General features: G+C 45.6%; 1 pseudogene; it reads right to left on the reverse strand.

Annotated features, from left to right (window-relative positions):
- Positions 1-8,738: 8,738 nt before the first annotated feature.
- On the reverse strand, positions 8,739-9,376 carry LOC142452806 (transcription factor Spi-C pseudogene; annotated as a pseudogene).
- Between the last annotated feature and the right edge of the window lie 4,458 nt (positions 9,377-13,834).

The following is a 13,834-nucleotide window of genomic DNA, read 5'->3' on the forward strand; positions in this document are numbered from 1 at the left end:
GTTAGCTCTACTTTTATCTCTCTGTAGACATGGCTTATGAGTAATCGCCAAGATGTTGGTGCTTAAGGGCAAAGCAACTTAAAATCTCAAATTTGAAAAAAAAACAAAAACCTTCAGATTCTTTTTAAAAATCCAAATGGATATAGGCAAGAAATTATCCTAATGAAACAGGTCTCTCTGGATAATTTAAAATAAGTCCCACAGGATATCTCAATGTGATGATTGAATAAATAAATCCTGGAACAGGGAAGCACTTGATAGAGGCCCTTGCCTCCATTTCCACTTTGCATTTCTTTAGGCTAGTCACATTTGGGTTTCTCCAGCCCTAGTACTGCCACATAAGAACAATGGTGAGGATGGTGTGTCCTTCTGTTGGACAGAAAGAAGGTGCCTCCCAGTCAGACTCCAGGACACCCCCAGAGAAATGCATTTCTTTTCTTATTACAACCAACACATTATGTTAAAAATGAAAACAAAGGCAAACTCACTTTTTAAGTTCATCCAAGAGAAGGAAGAAACCCTGAATTCAGGGCAGGCTGTTATCTCTATTTTTATCTCTCTGTAGACATGGCTAATGAGTAAACACCAAGATTTTGGTGCTTAAGGACAAACCAACTTAAAATCTTAAACTGAAATTAAAATATGTAAAGCATTAATAACAATGTCAAAATTGTATTTAATAATGAGGTAATGGAAGACACTATTTTTCCTGAAATATAAAAAATATAGAAATATATTTCCTGAAATATTTAACAAGGCTACCTTTTCTGAAATGCTATTCCATTAACAACCATAGCTATTCAGTCAAGGTTAGATCATAATTTCTAGCCATTCAATGTTTTTTTAAAGCATTAAAATACTGTGTAACTTTACCCACTACATTCTAACTTTGATTATGTTAGATGAGATGATTATAATGGTGGAAACTTAACAAGATCCCACAGAAGATTTATAGATCTGATCAACTTAGTACACATATGTCTGACCACTGAAAGCATTCTTGCTTCTTTTCAAACACTATGTAAGAGAACAAATTTCCAAGTCTCTTCTTACTAGAAAAGAAGGTAAATAACATAGGAAATGAAAAATAAATTTTGTTTTGACCTCAGGATGAAAATAACAAATTTGGAAAGAATTTATGGAGTAAGAATGGTTGTTTTATTGAAGGCCTTTTATTCTTGTACCAAAGCTTTTCATTCTCAGTACCCAAAGCAATGATGTGGAATAACGTTTAAATTAGAAGCAGGTCTCTTTCACACCTTACTGCATCATTTAAGAGTAGATCTTTAGATCTGACATGCTAGAATATTTCTTTTAAAAGAATATGCTTGCATTCATAAAATGGTGTAAGTCTGAGGAGGGAGGAAGACTTGTGATCTCGGAATTAAAGTACACTTACTCTTTTCTAATTTCGTGATGGAGTAGAAAGTTTTGCTAGCTTGTTTGGTGGAGTTGCTCAGAGTGGAGAGCAAGAGGTTTAGCTCAAGTGCATAGCTTCAGGAGCCCCTGTGCTTCGACTTGGGAAGTCACATTGTAAGGAGAGTTCCTCCCTAACCTGACAATTAATTTGGTAAACAAATCCAAGGAGTTGGCATTTGCTTTGCTTCTTGCTCTCAGCCATTACAATGGACAGGGAGGGGCCAGAGATCGCTGTGTGTGGTTATGAAAGGGGATTAGTTTCTAGCAGAAGTGCTTGAAACCCAGGCATGCATAACTTTTTTTTTAACTTCTGAACTTGAAAATAATTTACCTTTCAGCATTGTCTGGTCAAAAAACCAAAAGACTTGATTAGAAACGTGTAGCATTACAACTCTACCCGGTCCCCCTTTTCAGAAAATAAACCTTACAGTGCATGCTGCCATCTCGAGTCCTCCTCAGCGGTCCAGTGATTCAATGCATCCTCTCCACAATAAATTACTGCTCCTGCCGTAAGAGTTTGACTTCGTTCCATCCAAAGGCTGCTCAGGTCAAGAACGCCCTTTGACAGACGGACATAGGAAGGAGAAAGAAACGAAGCTTCTACTTTGGGGTCTTCACCCTACGGCGCTGTGTTCTGGCCTCCCCTTGGCCGGAGGCGCGCTCCCTGTCGGGCTTCTGCAGAGGGAGGTGCCAACCCCCTGTCTCTGTCCCCTGCTGGGGACTGGACGGGCCGCCCGCCTTCTGGAGCGGAGACTTGCCCCTGGAAGGACTGGCCGACGCCTGCACGCTTTGTTTACGGCCGACTTTAGGTCGCGGCCAGTCGGTGACACGGGCGCGCAGGGAAGACCGCACGCGGCGACCAAAGCTCCCCCTGAAGTTCGGCCAGCTTGCGGGTCTCCGAGGGGAAGAGAGGAGCTGACCTTGAGGGCCCGGGAACTGCGTCGGCTGCACCCTCTCCACGAGTCATCCGCAGCCCCTCGCTTGGCACCCAGGGGTGCGCCCACCGGCTCCTCTGCATACCCCTCTCAGCCCCCACTCGCCTGCCCACAACGCCAACGACCAGCCAACCGTAAGGCTCCAAGAGCCTGGCCCTCTGGTCAGCTGGGCTTTGGGGTCGCTCTGCGCTCACAGCTTTAGAAGGTGGGGTTGGAGACCCCAGGGAGGAGCTGGGCAAGTGAGCCCTGACACTATGCGACCGGCTGCGGAAATCCCACGGCCCTATTCTGGGGCAAAAAAATAAATAAATCATTGAACACGTTTCACTGCTAATAAAAAGCTGGCATTCACGTTCATCTGCAAGACTTTGAATAACCGGATGTTTAAAACGTGAGCCCATTCTCTTTCCATCAGTAATTCTCACAACTCAATCCTGCTTTCCAGGAACAAGTATTGAGCAAGTATTGAGAGGGGACAGCTCTGCTGGTACATCAGCGTCACCGCTCCCACGCCCTTCGAGCAAGATCTTCCCTCCCGCTTGCGGGAATAGGGCAAGGCCAACTCTTACAGGCGACAGGGAAAGGCCTTCTGGTTCCATCGCACAGCCAGCGCCAGGCTGGAATCAGGCCAGCTGGTTGGTTGGTTTGCTCACGTCTAGGTGGGACGCGGTGCGCTCATCCCTGTGAGGAGTGGAGGCAGACCCACTAGATGAGTGTAATCATTGTTTCTTTGTAAAATTGTGCAACCAATCCTATTTAATCGAACAGTGACAGTTACAGCGGAATAAACCCGTACTCCATGTAGCTACTCATATCCTATGGAAAAATACAGAAAACTGCCCACTGTAAAAACTAGTGCGTTCATAGCGGACAATGTTTCCGTTGGAGGAAACCCAAACGAAACATTATATTAAGAAGGAAAGTGTTTTGTTTTCTTCCTTTAGGAAAAAAAAGTGATTCTACGTGAAAATGTTCAAATTGTTCGCTGACGTCTCTGGGAAGTCTAATGTCACCCTACGTTAAAACAAGTGCGGGGTGGGGGTGGAAAGGGTGGGTAGAATAGATCCTCTGCCATTCCACTCCCTGTAGGGGCAGGGCCGCAGAGCCTCCCAGAGCCAGCGGTGGCCAGTGGGTTTCACCTCAGAACCCTGAGGAAGAGCGGGCTGGATCCACGTGGTCGTCGCTGTTGGGATCCACCAGCGGCTCCCAGGGCGGCACAAAGTTGGCTTTCTTCTCTTGTGAACAGTGACAGTCTTGGAAAGCCACACTGGGGTCACGATGCGTCCCCATGGCCTCCCCAGCAATGCATTTGAGTACATTCCCCCAGCCCAGCGGGGTCCGTGGTCCGTGGTCATGGTCCCAGGCTGCCACCGCCTCTGCTCGCTCCAGCTGCCAGGCGGGCGCCGGGGCCACGATCCCTGCCTGGGGGCGGGGGCGGGGGGGGGGCGGACTCCAGCAGCTATTGCTTTGGGGTTAAGAAGGTTAGAAGTTCCAAGCGCTCTGGAATTCCGCTCTAAGGCCGGAACCTTTAGCTAGTGAAGGAGGCACAACCTTTAGCTAGTGAAGGAGGCACTTACCCCCAACAAGGCCACGGTCGGCTGCAGGGGGGGGGGTTGCTCCCCGTAGGGGGCGACATGGGGGTGATTGAAGCCGAATTCACTGGGGTGCTGTGCTCATGGGAAGTGCAGCCCAGGGCGTGGGCGCTGCAAGCCTGGGGCAGAAGGAGTGGAAGAAGGAAGACTTGCCCTGGCTCGCGGAGGACCGGGATGCTCAGAGGTTGAGTCCCTGGAACCAATCCTGAGACTCGTCTGTCCACACTGAGGCCAGAGCCTAGTGTTGCCGGGGGCCAGGGGTACCACAGCCAGGCCGGGCGCCAGGGGAACTGTCCGCGCTGGGGTTTCTGGCAGCGCGCGCCGGCCCTGCTGGCGTGGAACGCCTGTCCCGGTTCCAAGCCCAAGTCCAGGTCTGGCCTGAGGGGGTGCAGCGAGTTGAAGGGGAAGGTTGTTTGTTTGTTTGCTTGTTTGTTTGTTTAAACCGGATTGCAGCTCTGTTTGCATCCTGGGGCGGAGGCGGCCCCTTCCTTAAGCTCAGTAGGCCTGAGCTTCCGCAGCGTTAGCTGTGGAGGGAGGGCAAAGCTTGGAGACCAGAGGAACCTTCTGGCGTGTTCCAGTCTGCAGACCCGCGGGCGCCCTGGGAGGCCGAGCGGAGCAGGGGAACCCGCTAGGACCCAGCAGACCGCCAGCAGGCCGCCCAGCGCCTGCCCGAACGGGCCTCTGCTTGGAGCTCGGTTAGCAGACTGCCCAGTGGGCGCACTGATCTTGGTTCTCCGGGGCCTGTCTCCTCATCAGGCAGCATAGTGTCCTCCTCGGATTGTCAGCTCCCACAGGGGAAGCCAGCAGTGTTTGGTTAGTGAGTAAAATAACTCTGTTGAGTGATCACTGTGTGCCAGGCACCGATATAGCCGCAGCCCACACAGGCAAGGCCAATGACTTCCAAAATCGCACACTTGGAAGTGGAATGCAAAAAGAAAAGAGAAGATCTAACTCTGGATCACTTTGCCATCAAACCAGGGCCATCAAGTGATCCTGACTCATAGCGAGCCTACAAAACAGAGTAGACCTGCTACATGGGGTTTTAAAGGCGTGGTTTTCACGAGAGGAGAGGTGCTGGCTGTGCACTTGGCTGCTATCCCTGCTCTGCGGAAGCAAAACAGAGCAGTCAGCGTCCACCAGGATGCTAGTCCTCGGCAACAATTCACAAAGACAGTGAGGGCGGTTGCAGCTCGCCTCTGAAAAGGTGTGAGTGGCCATCCAGGTCTTTCGGTGCCTGGAGGAAAGGAGAACGAGGAAAACGGAAAGCATGTGGAAGTCTTTAATCCAGCGGACCATGCAAACATCGTCTCCACAACTCTGAGACCAGAGCTACATGGTCAGCGCTACCACTTCGCTGCTCAGAAAGATTGTATTGTCAAGTCCTGCGTAAAGTCGGAGACAAATAAGGAGCAGACCCAAAATCAAAGAGACCTAGCTTACTGGTCAGCTAGAGACTGGTGGAGCCCCCAAATTATGGCCCTTAGGTCTGAAACTGAACTCACCACCCCCTTCTGAGAATGATCAACCAGGGTGGCATTTATCTAAGAATAAAATGCAGACTGTTAGAGGGGAAAGAGAAAACAGAAACCAGAAGCACGGGGAGGAAGTGGACTAAGTAAGGGTGCATTGAGACGATTGCAGGGGAGAAGTTGAAACAAACACATATGTGTTATTGAATGTAAAACTGAGTATCTGCTTAAGCCTTCACCTAAGTCACAATAACAAGTTAAAGCATGCTCACACACACACAAACAGATTAGAGTCTTGGAAACCTTATGGGACTGTTCTAATGAGTTGAATTGACTCCCGGTCAATTTTTTTTTATTATTAACCATCTTATTGGGAGCTCTTCCAGAGAGTGTAACAATGCATACTGCAATTAGATCAAACATAATTGTAAATTTGCTGCCATCACCAGCTTCATAACATTTTCTTTCTTCTTGAACTCCATGATATCAGTTTTACTTTATCCCCTCCATTCCCCACCCTACCACACCCCCAAACCCTAAGTATGATATTATATATTATTTGCCATATCTTACATCCTCCAATGTATCCTTTCACCTGAACTTCTGTTGTTCATTCCCCTCCAGTGGGGTTATACAGTCTTCATTGCTATCAGTTCCCCCATCCTCCAACACCACCACCCCTCTTCCCATACCCTCAGGGAATCATTGTTCCTCTTACTGTTTCTGAAGGGTTATCTTATCTTGGTGTGGGCGATCTTCTAAAAATCTTTAAACTTTCTGCCAGAGTGACTAGTGTATTTGAACCATCAACCTTTCAATTAGTAGCTCCGTGCTTAACCACTGTGCCCCAGGACTCCTTTCTTTCCCCATGGTCACCTCAAAAAGGGCCACAAGGGGAAAAGTCCAAATATATAAATAGATCCATCCATGTGTGTGAAAGACAGATGTAAATAGGGTCAGATGTGATTGATAAGATTTCCCATAGGGCCATCAACTTTATGATCTATGGACAAATTAGTCGCTACTAAAGTCACGGATGAACAAAACGAGGAATTCTACCAATTTGTACAGCATGGAACTGCTGAAAAATGCAAACAAGGTGCATTGATAATTATTGCTGATTAGAATGCAAAAGTTGAAAACAAAGTAGAAGCATCATTAGTTCTAAAATAAGACGTTTGTGATCAAAATTAAGTTAGCGATTGCATGGAAGAATTTTTTAAGCAATTGCTGAAGACAAAGCGGGTGCATAAACAAATGTGAAGAAAGGATAGTGCCAGCTATCAAGAGATATAGCATCTGGGGTCTTAAAGGCTTGACGATAAACAAGCAGCCATCTAGCGGAGAAACAGCAAAGCCCACGTGGAAGAAGCACACCAGCCTGTGTGATCACAAGGGTAGATAGGATCAGGTATCAGGCATCAAAGACCCAGAACAAAAAGTCGTGTCATTGTGAATGGGAGGGCGGGGGGAGTGGAGTGGAGACCCAAAGTCCAACTATAAACAATTGGACATCCGCTTACAGAAGGGTCACAAAGAAGCGATGAGCCAGTCAGGTTGCAGTATAGGACCAACAAAACACACAAACCTTCCTCTAGTTCTTTAATGCTCCCCCGCCACCCACTATCATGACCCCAATTCTACTTACAAATCTAGCTAGACCAGAGCATGTGTACTGTTACAGATAAGAGCCCCCAACATGGAGAATTCAGGACAGACACACTCCTCAGGAAGAATAAGGCGAGTAGCACTAGTAGGAGGGTACGGGGAGGGAGGGGGAGCACGGGGAACAGATCACAATAATGGATGCACGGCCCCACCTCCTAGGGAGACAGATAACAGTAAAATGGGTGAAGAGAGACAGCAGTGGGTGTGAGACATGAAAAAAAAATAGAGAATAATTTATAAGTTATCAAGGGCCATGGGAGAGGGAAACGGGAGAGAGAGGGGGAAAATAAGGAGCTGATACCATGTTTTGAAAAAGAAATGTTTTGAAAAAGATGATGACAACATATGTTTTGATGTGTTTGACAATGGATTGTGACAAGAGCTGTAAGAGCCCCCAATTAAAAAAAAAAAAAAAGCTTGACACACAGGGAATCCAGGACAGATAAACCTCTCAGAACTAATAATGAGAATAGTCATACCAAGAGGGTAAGGGGAAGGTGGAGGGGAGGGTGAAAAATAGGGAGCCAATCACAATGATCTATATACAACCCCCTCCCAGGGGGACAGACAACAGTGAAGGAGGTGAAGGGAGACAACAGTCGGTGTAAGAAGTGAAAAAATTACAGTAAATTATCCAAGGTTCATGAAGGAGGGAAGGGAAGAAGGGGGATATGAGCTGATACCAAGGGCTCAAATAGAAAGAAAATGTTTTGAAAATGATGATGGCAACATAGGTACAAATGTGCTTGACACGATGGATGGATGGATGGATAGATGGATGGATGGATGGATGGATGGATGGATGGATGGATGGATGGATGGTGATAAAAGCTGTAAGAGCCCCCAATAAAATAATTAAAAATAAAACAACAAAGAATTTTGCAAGACCAATGGATACTTCTGTACAAATATGCTCTTTCAACAACATCAAGAACATCATACATGAAGAAATCAATCAAAATCTAAAACCAAACTCACTTCCTTCGAATCCATTCTAACTCATAGTGGCCCTATAGAACAGAGGTAAGACTGGCTCTTGTGGATTTCTGTACATTTTTTTAATAGAAACAATGAGGGTTGGCGATAGGACAATAAAGCTTTTAATAATACTCATTCACTCAAGCAGAACTATGCCTCTTGGACAAGACGTGCCATACCAAAGTAAAGAGCTTAAAAGCAAAGAAAATAGAAAATATATGGTGGTCTGAAATTGCCAATTCCTGGGCACCTTCAAATTAGGAAACTTGAACCGTAGTCCAATGACCTCCAAATCCATACGCTTGGGATCATCATCATCGGGTCCTCTAAGTCCCAGGGGGATGTCAGTTCCTTTAATCTGCCATAGGTGTGTGTTTAAGGTAAAATCCAGTTTACTTAGAGGGGTTTCCAAATGAACCTTCATGTTGTGATCTAGAAGGATGTTGTGTGCCGCAGAGGAACAGAGTCTAAAGTCCCCGCTGTCTGCAGCAAGCTGCTGGGCCACCGAGGAAGGTGGTCCTGTTTCCACCAATGTTAGTAAAGGATGGATGCTGTTTCAGCAAAGATAGCAACAAGGTAACTGATTTGTTTTCTTCTTTTCAGTATTTGCCTTAAAGGAAGAGTCCTAGCTGGTAGAAGCTCCTGGTGCCAGGAAGCCATTAAACACGTGGGTATGGCTAGCAATCAGGCTCACTTAGCTCATGGTAGTTGGCACATGGATGGTTATAGTTTGCATTCCAATGATTTAAATCGAGATATTCTTGTTCAGGTTGGACACATGGTGAGTAGAAGACCTCTTTTCCCAAGAAATAAGAGGGAGAAAGTCTTTGGAGAATGGCCTCACTGAACTGGTAAGTTAATTTTCTTCGGATTTTGCTGATTTCCCCAGTTCTTCCATAATTCCGCAATGCCCTGGCCATTTTCTGGTAAGTCATGGTCGTCTGGTTGCCTTTCCTTTCCCCCCAAAGTTCTGCAAGTCTCTCTTTGTTTTTTGACACAAACTGAAAGATGCCCTTGCTTCTATCTACCCACTGAATACAAGAAGCCATCTCCGGGTTACTCAGGGATTCAAGAAGGTATTCAAACAGCCGAAGCTTCTTTCGGCGGTGATGGTTTTCCAGGTACAGGCAGGCTCCTCCGCCTGCAGCACTCCAAAGCAGCTGGGGCTCCCTCAGACCTGAGCGCAGTGGTTGATGAAAGCCAGGTAATTTTTGTAGTCTGGAGAGTACTGGAGGTTGCCTGTTGAATGTTGCCTCAACACATCAAAAGCATCTTCAAATGCTTGCCCCAACTTGTCTTGTTCACTACAAGCCATGTTTGATTAATAAATTGGGTGATTCTGCTCATGGGCCTGCTACCTTGCGTCCAAGAGGGCCAGACGCCAGGAGTCTTGGCTTTCCCGGAGATGCTCTTCTGTAAATTTTTATGGATGTAGAAAGCCTCATTTTTCTCCCAAGGAATAGCTAATGGTTTCAAACTGCTGACCTTATGGTTTCAGCCTTACATATAACCCACTACACCACCCAGGCTCCTGAAGAAAGCAAATCCATGAAACAAACTCACTGCCACTAAGTCGATATTGACTCATAGCAACCCAATAGGGCAGGGTAGCGAGTTTCTGAGATTGTGATTCTTTATGAGAGCAGAAAACCCCGTCTTTCTCCCACAGAGCAGCTGGTGGTTTTGCAGTTTGCAGTTAGCAGCCCAGTGAGTAACCGTGGCTGGCAGTAGGTCCAGATTGACATTGATGGCTCTGGTCCCCATCAGTCTTCTCCTATCTGGGCCTTATCCTTGTCCCAATTTGCTCCTATATTTGGTTGTTTTAAAATTTTATTTTTGTTCCCTCCCTGTTTTTGGTTGTTGTTATTGTTTTTGTTGGTTTTTTTGTCCTTATTTTCTCTTCTTTCTGATTTTCTTTCTTTTCTTCTGTTTCTCTTGTCTTTTAGAAATGCTTTTTTCTTCTTTTCTTTACTATTCCGTTTTCTCCCATTCTCCTCAGTTTTTGCTTAGTCTATTTTTCTCTTTTTCCCCTCGTCCCTTGTTTTTCATTGCATTAAAAATGTTTTAATTGTTAAATTCTCTTTTTTATTTTTCATGGCCTGTTGTTCTTTGTTTATTCATTTTCTTTTTTGCTATTGATTCTGTCTCTTTCTCTCTCTTCTCTCTCCACCCCTCATATCTCTCTCTCTCTCTCTCTCTCTCTCTCTCTCTCTCTCCTTTCTTTTCCCACCCAATATGAAACAATAATATACACACATGATAGAGCCACACCTACATCCCCTCTGTCCCACTTACAAGGGTATAAGGATGAGGGCCACTACTCACTCTGCTACTAACTGCTCCTCGATGAACAGCAGCCAACGCCAGTCAAACCAACCCCCACCTGTGCTGCATGACCAGAGAAGTGCATTCGCAGTCTCCTTCTCTATCATAACCACCAAGAGACATACAATGAATGCATAACAACATGACAACATACTATCACCAATCAAATACAAAGGCAACAACACCATAATATCTTGGAGACAGCATTTCAGATTTCAATTCTCATGAAAAAATAAGATAGGGTGGCTCAGACAAGTGACCAAAATACAGAACTGAAAGACCTGTCTGAGGAATAATGATATTGTAACTATCTGATAAGGAATCCCAAAGGGTGATATTTAGATACTCTTAACAGATTGAGGGAAAGATAGAGAAAACTACAGACAAAATCGAGAAAACACACGTAAAAACTTTTAAAAGAATTCAGGAGAACACTACAAACACAAGTCAACAAATACAGCAACTGGAAATCCAGAAGTTGAATACTAAAATTTTACTTATATATTTTTCTTTTCTTTTTTTAAAAAATTAATCATTTTATTGGGGGTTCTTACAAACCTTATAACAATCCATCATTATTTTAGTGTATTATTTTATTTTTGATTCTGGTTATTTTTAATTTTAATAAATCTTTTTATTGGGGCTCATATAACTTATCACAATCCATACATACATCAATTGAGCAAAGCACCCTTATACATTCATTACCCTCATCATTCTCAAAATTCACCTTCTACTTGGGTTCCTGGAATCAGCTCAGTTTCCTTTTATTCCCTCCCCCTCCCTACCTGCTCCCCCCTTCCCCCTGCACCCTTAATAGTTTATAAATAATTATTTTATCTTATCTTACACGGCCCGGCATCTCCCCTCACCCACCTTCCCATTGCCCATCTCCCAGAGAGGAGGTTACACATAGATCCCCTAGATCCCTTCTCCCTTTCTACACCCCCTTCCCTCCCGGTGTCGCCACTCCCACCGCTGGTCCTGAGGGGTTCATCCGTCCTAGATTCCCTGTGTTTCCAGATCCCTACTGCGCCATTGTATGTATTGGACAGTGTTCTCTAGAGAGACAAACCAGATTGGTAGTAATTATATATAAATATATTTATAAAGATAGATATGTAATTCAAGAAACAAACCGTTAAATAATATACAGATAGATAATACAAGAAAGTAACAGTTAAATTATAAAGCAGTGAGACACTAGCAGTCCAAGTTTTGAGAGCTGCCAGTTGCCAGTCCCCTTCTGTAGGCAGAGCTGGGCTATATATACCCAGGCAGCAAACAGCAAGGCAGGTCCCAACTGTCATCAACTGTCAGTCCCCAGCTCCAGAGATGAACATTCCAATCGTGTGGGCTTAAAGGGACCTCAACTTACAGTGACACAGTCCACAGACTAGGCATCCCACAGGTAGTATACAACCAAGGTGAGGCTCACCGAGCCATTTATCCCTCTGTTCTTCAGTTAATCCTATTTGTGTTTATCAGCCAAGCTGGCACAATAAACTATAGCAATCCACCCCTTGCCAGCCTGGCACCTGTACACAATTCTTTACCCATACATACTTATATAATTTCCAGATATTAATGAAGTCACACTTATGCTTATTATCAATCATCTATCATACATATAAATGAAAACACACTGAGTCAAATTATATCTGATATACTTGAACAAAGGAAATATACATAATAATCACATACAAAGAAAATACATTGACAATTACAAGCCTCGCTTTTGCAATTGATCACGTGGTTGTAATTGATAGGTAGAACTTCCTTCTACTGCTACCCATTCTGTATTACCTTTGGCCTCAGCAAGCACCTCAGCTGGCTGTGGTTTTTGGCCTGGCGGGGTGACCCAGACCTTCATTCCTGAGGGGCCTGGGTCATTATAAGTCCTGTTAGGATTGGGTTGCTGCAACTTACCATTTACTTTAATAACAGGGCATGGTAGCACTAAGAGACGGCCTATGGGATCTCCTGGATTCCAGACATATTCTTCTTTACCTCCATTATGTAGTACCAGTCCAATTTCTCCTTGGTAATCAGGATCAGTCACACCACTTAGTACGGTGACACTCTTCCTGACCTGTTGATCCAAAGGCATGAGAAGTCCAAAGTGCCCAGGGGGCATTCTCAGCTGCCAGTTCAGTGGAATCCGTGCTGTGTTTCCGGGTGGGAGAGTTCCTTTCTTCGGGACCAGGACCTCCAGGCCTGAGGAACACAGGGTTGCTGGGACAGGAAGCAAAAATGCTGCAAGTGGATCACTAGGAGTAATAGTGAGTGGTGCCACTCCAGCTTCCACCCCTTGGTTCCGGGACCCATGAATTCTGGCTATTGGAGGCACAGCACCATATATTGGCCGCTGGTTTAGAGCGTATACAGCTTCCTGGAGATCAGGAAGCCCCGCAAGTTGTTGCCACCTAGTTGGTGCCGTAATTGTGTCTTTAGGAGCCCATTCCATCGTTCTATCAAGCCGGCAGCTTCAGGATGATGAGGAACATGATACGACCAGCAGATTCCATGGGAATGGGCCCATTGCTGCACTGTATTTGCTGTGAAGTGAGTTCCTTGATCTGAAGCAATGCTATGTGGGATGCCATGCCGGTGGATGAGGCATTCTGTAAGTCCACAAATAGTAGTTTTGGCAGAAGCATCACGTGCAGGGAAGGCAAATCCATATCCAGAGTAGGTGTCTATTCCAGTAAGAACAAAATGCTGTCCCCTCCATGATGGAAATGGTCCTATGTAGTCAACCTGTCACCAAGTTGCTGGTTGATCTCCCCGAGGAATTGTCCCATATCTTGGACTTAATGTTGGTTTCTGTTGCTGGCAAATGGGACACTCAGCAGTGGCAGTGGCCAAGTCTGCCTTGGTGAGTGGAAGTCCATGTTGCTGTGCCCATGCATAACCTCCATCCCTGCCGCCATGTCCACTTTGTTCATGTGCCCATTGGGCGATAACAGGGGTGGCAGAGGAAAGAGGAGGACCAGTCTCCACAGCGCGTGTCATCTTATCCACTTGATTATTAAAGTCCTCCTCTTCAGAGGTAATCCTTTGGTGAGCGTTCACGTGAGACACAATTACCTTTACTTTCTTGGCCCATTCAGAGAGGTCTATCCACATGCCTCTTCCCCACACCTCCTTGTCACCAATTTTCCAATCATGGTCCTTCCAATTCCCTGACTATCCAGCCAAGCCATTAGCCACAGCCCATGAATCAGAATACAGTCTCACATCTAGCCATTTTTCCTTATATGCAAACTGAACGGCCAGGTGCACTGCTCGAAGTTCTGCCCAGTGGGAAGATTTCCCTTCACCACTGTCCTTTAGGGAAATCCCTAAGAGGCTGTAGTGCTGCTGCTGTCCACTTACGAGTGGCACCTGCATATCATGCAGAGCCATCCGTAAACCAAGCATGACTTTTTTGGTCTACAGTTAAAGT

The sequence above is a fragment of the Tenrec ecaudatus genome, chromosome 7, assembly GCF_050624435.1.
Source record: "Tenrec ecaudatus isolate mTenEca1 chromosome 7, mTenEca1.hap1, whole genome shotgun sequence".
NCBI lineage: Eukaryota > Metazoa > Chordata > Mammalia > Afrosoricida > Tenrecidae > Tenrec > Tenrec ecaudatus.